General features: G+C 40.6%; 1 pseudogene; it reads right to left on the reverse strand.

The window, feature by feature from the left end:
* Positions 1-500: 500 nt before the first annotated feature.
* On the reverse strand, positions 501-1,896 carry LOC113918907 (annotated as a pseudogene).
* Between the last annotated feature and the right edge of the window lie 4,718 nt (positions 1,897-6,614).

A 6,614-nucleotide genomic window follows, 5' to 3' on the forward strand; every position in this document is an offset into this window, starting at 1 on the left:
TCCCCGCAGCTTTTTACTATGTACTTAAACAGATGATTTATTTCCCTTAGGCAAGGTGAAAAAAACACAAAAAATTCCCACCGGGAGAAAAAATGTTAACTCAAATTCTGAGTTTCAGCATAAGATAACATCAGAAATAGGTTATGGGCGACTCTTAATCTTTTACCTCATATCGTGAATAGTACGATTTGAAGTTACAGTGTTGGCCAAAAGAAGACATAGTTTTCTCATTAAACTTTTGTTTTAATGGGTCTCAAAATTTGGTGATGGATTTTTGGTCAAGTTGTTTCCATTAAAATGTACTCGTTTAAAAAAACTAATAACTTAAAACTGCCACACACACACACACACAATGGTCCACAAAACATTCTCCTTTCCTTCTTAAGCTTTTACAATGCACTGTTATCATTAGCCAGTCTTTTACTATTAAACTTAAATGACCAATTGACACAAACAGTTCTGATGTTTCCCACCACTGCTTATGACTGGGGTGGCAGGTATTTGGGATAATATTTGGTTAGCCTTCTGAGCTTTCTGGGCAGACTTGATGACCTTGCCAGCTCCAGCTGCCTTCTTGTCCACTGCTTTGATGACACCCACAGCAACTGTCTATCTCATGTCACAAACAGCAAAACGGCCCCAAGGAGGATAGTTAGAGAAGCCCTCAACACACATAGGCTTGCCAGGAACCATATTAATGGTGGCAGCATCACCAGATTTCAAGAATGTGGGGCCATCTTCCAGCTTTTTTCCAGAACAATCAATCTCCTTCAGCTGAGCAAACTTGCAAGCAATGTGAGTTGTGTGACAATCCAGCACAGGTGCATAAACACCACTCATGTGGCCTGGATGGTTCAGGATAATAACTTGAGCCATGAAACCAGCTGCTTCCATGGGTGGGTCATTTTTGCAGTCATGAGCCACATTGCCATGCTGACCATCTCTGACAGATATGTTCTTGACATTGAAGCCCACATTGTCCCTAGGAAGAGCCTCATTCAAAGCTTCATGGTGCATTTTAACACACTTGACTTCAATTGTAGCATTGACTGGAGCAAAGGTGACCCCCATGCCAGGTTTAAGAACTCCAGTCTCCACTCAGCTCACGGGGACAGTACTAAATACTACCCATTTTGTAGATGTCCTAGAGGGGCAGACGCAAGGGCTTGTCATCTGGACGAGTTGATGGCAGAATGCCATCCAGAGCTTCAAGCAGCATGATTCCACTGGCTTTGCCATCTTTATGGTGACTTTCCATCCCTCAAACCAAGGCACATTAGCACTTGGCTCCAGCATGTTGTCACCATTCCAACCAGGAACTGGCATAAATGCTACTCTGTCAGGGTTGTAGCCAATTTTCTTAATGTAGGTGCTGACTTCCTTAATGATTTCCTTGTATCTCTTCTGGCTATAAGGTGGCTTAGTGGAATCCATTTTGTTAACATCAACAATTAGTTGTTTCACATCCAGTGTGTAAGCCAGAAGGGCATACTCGTGGGCCTGCCCATTCTTGGAGATACCTGCTTCAAATTCACCAATACCAGCAGCAACAATTGGGACAGCATGGTCAGCCCAAGATGTGCCTGTAATCACGTTTTTGATAAAGTCTTGGTGTCCTGGGGCATCAGCGATGGTCACATAATACTTGCTGGTCTCAAATTTCCTCAGGAAGATATCAGTGGTGATACCACATTCACGTCCAATTTTCAGTTTATCTAAGACCCAGGCATACTTGAAGGAGCCCTTTCCCACCTCAGCAGCCTCCTTCTTAAACTTTTTGATAGTTCTTTCGTTGATCCCATCACATTTGTAGATCAGATGACCAGTAGTGGTGGACTTGCCTGAATCTACATGTCCAATGATGATGATGTTGACATGAGTCTTTTCCTTTCCCATTTTGGTTAAGTTTAGTGGTGGTTTTCACGACACCTGTGTTCTGGTGGCAAACGTGTTGTGAAAAGGTCCTTATCCTATTTTTAAATCAGGTTGTTCTTTCTTTCATGGATTGTGCTTTTTGTGTTGTACCTACAAAGGGCAACATATCATATTTTTCTAATTATATGACATTCTGGAAAAGTCAAATTCATGGAGACACTAAAAAGACCAATGATTGACAGGGGTTAGGAAGGAGGGAAGGATGAATAAGTGGGCATAGAGGACTTTTAGGGAAGTGAAAATGCTCTGTATGATACTTGATAGTAGATACATGTCATTATACATTTGTCCAAACCCACAGAACTTACAACACCAGGAGTGAGCTATGTCCATGTAGACAGACTATGGACTTTGGGCGATGATGTGTCAATGCAGGTTCATCAGTGATAACAAGTGTACTATGGCACGTGATGTGGAGAGTGGTGGAGGCCATGCAAATGTGGGGGCAGGAGGGGCTTATGGGAAATCTCTGTACCTTCTGCTCACTTTTGCTGTGAACTTAAAATTGCACTAAAAAAATAGGGTATTTAAAAAACATTACAACGTTAACAACTTGAGTAGTAATTAAGACAAGTAACTGCAGGTGATCCTCTGCACATAAAAGCCTTCTTCACATATTAAAAATCTCAAGTGACTTGCTTTAGAGCTTTAGGATGGGTTTCAGTTATAACCAAAACAGTCTTGAGGAAGACATAGTTTCTCCCTCAACCTCACTGTATCATGTTTTTAGTCTGAGTGTCATAGGCCTCGTAGCCACATTTTTAAACTTCATTCCGCTTATGACAGCCCCCCATGTATGCATGGGTGGAGGATATACCTATTGAGATGCCTGTCTAGCCTCCCCTTTGCTGCAAAGTATTTCTCTCTACCTGTGACCCCCCAAATCTGAAGGGCTCAGAGGTAGCTCCTCGCTGTCATAATAAGATTTGACCTAGTCTTCAGACTTCGCTGGTTGGTCAATGTGGACCACCAACCCAACCAAGGCTAATAAATGTGCCAATTGAAGGAGAGCCTCAGACTATCTCTGGGTGGCTAGAAGGATTCTGTGTAGACCAAGAATCTAAGAATAGCCATTGTCTACTGTGCAGACTGGAGAACAGAGAAAAAGGGTCCTTTCAGAGAAAGAAGAATTAAGCTGATGGGCAGGACAGGAACAAAAGATGAAGAGCATCCTAATTTTAGTCTGTTCCAGAGACCCAGTCAGCTACACGTTGCCTTGAGTCCTGGTATACAGCTGGCACACTTCTAATAATTAATCCCTTCCATACAAACAAAAACTAGAGTCAGTTTCTATTATTTGTAACTAAAAGAATACTATCTAATATGTATAAAAATATATTAAACTCATTGTGTGAAGCAAACTTGTTGGTTTTGTTTTCAAAAGAAATAGCTGCTTGGTTGTCTCAGTTAGAAGAACTTTTCATTGTAGATCCGACTTCTGGGTTATAAGAATAGGGACTAGGCCAAGGCATGTGCCCTGGTAAATCCATGAAGTTGAATTTACCTAAAACTCAATTCTTAATGTAACTCTAGCCTGATAATCACTTGCAAAATACTCAATATTGAATATAAGAAAGTTACAGTCAACAAACCACCTGTGACTTGTATAACATCTCATCGTATTGGAGTGTTCTATTGGAAGATACCCAAATTGCGTTATATGGTCTATGGTAGAAACTGCTAGTTCACCAACCTCTCCCAGCTGAACCTACATTTCCCAGTCCTTCTTGGAAGGAAAGACAAAGCTATATGATTAAGTTCCAAGTCATGGAAATAAGTAGAGGTGATGGGTAAAACTTCTGGAACACCTTTTAAAAGGAATGCTGCAAGACTTTTATTCTCCCTTTCCTTCCTGCTCCTGGTTCTAGAAGCAGGAATGGCCATGTGAGACCACAGGATGGAAACCATATGTTATAAATGGATACAAATGGATAGCAACAAGCTGGAAAGAGTCTGGATCCCCAGCCCTATCTACATTTAGAACTTTCCATGTAATAAACCATCTTATTCAAGTCACTGTTGTTTTGACTTTTATTTCAGTAGCTGAACCAGGACCCTAACGGTAACATTGCCTTTGCGTGGAAAAACAAAAATGAATGACTGTTTCCTATAAGAGGTATTGTAGCCATCATTCAACAAATGTTTACCAAGGTCTGAATGTGAACAGCTGAGCACCCTTGGAAAAACAGTCCAGGTTGGTGAAGCAATCTAGCCCGCGTGAGATGATGAGTGCCCAAAGGAACCGGGGGCATTTAGCCTAGGGAGAGAAAGTGTTAAGATAGGCCAGAGAGCTGTCTTTGGACATAGGAAGAGTTCATGTGGAAGAGGGGACAGACTTGTTCCATATGGATCCAAGGTGGCTGGACTAAGGCCGACAGGTTTATGTAGGGAACTGAAGCACTAAGATCTAAAGAGTTCTACATCAGTCCAGGTTGTTGACTTCAAGCAATATAAACAGACTCTAAAATCTTAGGCAAAAATGAAATTTACTGGAATAATATTTGGGGGAATCTCAGAATTGACCAGAATCCAGAGCACTGGCCAGGAACCAAGAATACTCTGGAGGGCTGGTTAGCAGGAAGCATAACCAAAGCCATTGAGAAAGGTCTGGTGAGCATGATGAATGACCTCTAACTGTTCCTCATGTCACTGAGTCATTCACTCAGGACTCAAAATCATGAGAGAGAGTCTGATGGTTGCACATGGGATCATTTTCCATTTGCTGGCTGAACATGGTAGAATAGTGGAAAATCTGTCCTTGTTGACTCTGGCATGGAAGTCAGGCACCACCTCCAAGAAGAGCCCAGATACTATGGGGACAAATTTCCAGTGCTACCTCTCATGATGCTTTCAAAGTCCACAGTTCTGTGACCAGTGTTTCAGGATTGGGAGGGACTTGTCCGTTCAGCAAAGTTATCTCCTTTCCACATTCCTCATATATGCTCGTACACTCTTTGCCAAATGGTTCCAATAATGAAAGGTTCCCTACCTTCTTGTTGTTCAAATGAAATAAAGACCAAGAGTTTAGACTCTCTACCTGGTACTCAAGACCTTCCAACTCTGGTCCCACTTTTCTAAAGTTAAGTTCCTGTGAGTCTTCTACAGACACCTTTCCTCCTGTCAAACTTACTCACTCAATGTCACCATCCTCTGACCCCACCAAAACATCTTGTGTTTATCCTCTTTTCTGCTCCCATCTATCTAAATGTTATCCATTCCTCACATTCCAGCTCAAATCCCACATCCTACATGAAACATTCCCAAGCCATCGTACCCCAAAGTCACGTGTCTTTGGAAATTGTTGCCTGTACTCTTCATTAGGCAGCTAATCACTCTTTTATATACTTTCTACTTTTTTAGAATTGATATTTAAACCCTGTTAGATGACTTAGTTTTAAAGATACTTAAAAAACATTAAAAAACGTACTTATATCATCTCTGCCTATGTAGATTATAACTTCTTAAAGACATGGACTACTCCTTATCCATCTTTGCATCTTCTGCAGAACTTAAAATTCTTTCCACATGGACATTTTTTTCTTAATTGATATGAATACCAGAGGTGAGTGTGGTCTTGACCTCTTATTCAGGAATTTCAGGAAGGGGAAACAAGGGAAGATATGAGTAGAGGTATATTAGAACAATGACCGAAAATGACTTTCCTGAGTATAATGCACACGCTTCAAGTATATAATTTGATAAGTTTTGACATATGTATGCATCCATGAAATTATTGCTCTAATCAAGATAATAAAAGTATCCATCATCCCTAAATGTTTCTTCACACCCCTTTATAATCTCTCTTTTTCACTTCTACCTCAAGCAACCACTGATTTGTTTTGTGTCACTATAGTTCAAATTTTCTAGAATTTCATATGAATGGAATCATTCAGTTTGTTTGTTTGTTTTTTTGAGGGGTGATCTGGCTGCTTTCACTCAGCATAGATGAGGTTCATCCATGTTGCTGAACATGTCAATAGCTGACTTCTTTATATTGCTGAGTAGTATTCCATTGTATGAAATGAGGATGATAACAGTATTCACCCCAAGAACTGCTGTGAGCATTAAGTGCATTGATACAAAAAAGATATGTAGAGCAACACTTAGTAAAAGTTGGCTTTTATTTCTTACACAAAGCAATCATGGATATTAGTTAAGAATTACCTAATCCACTTAATGGGTAAAGAACCTAAAATGTAAAGAGATTAAAATGACTTGACCAGGGCCCTCAAGACAAAGATTACACTAAGGTCTTCTGACTTTCAACCCAGTGTCTTCTCCACTCTACCACTGAGACTATAGAATAGAAGCCCCAATCTTTTTATAATGTCAACTCAGAAGTTATATTCTATCACTTCTTCTGTATTCAATTCCTTAGAGGTCTTTAAATCTAGCTCACACTGGAGGATGGAATTATATAAAGTGTAATACCAATAGGTAGGGATCATAGGAGACCATCTTAGAGGCCACTTACCATAGGCCCCTTCTCTTTGCCACTGGCAGTGACTAGAATTTTCACAAGTCTGGTAGTTTGGGGTTGTGGTCAGAAGCTTCTGAACTATGGAATGAGGAGCCAGTGAGCGTGTTCCTAAGCCAATGGCCTAATGGGAGACTTTGCTCTTTCCTCATGGAAAGGAAGTGAAATCTTAGTTTCTTTGTCCATCATTGTACACTGGCCA

This window comes from Zalophus californianus, chromosome 1 (assembly GCF_009762305.2).
Source record: "Zalophus californianus isolate mZalCal1 chromosome 1, mZalCal1.pri.v2, whole genome shotgun sequence".
Lineage (NCBI taxonomy): Eukaryota > Metazoa > Chordata > Mammalia > Carnivora > Otariidae > Zalophus > Zalophus californianus.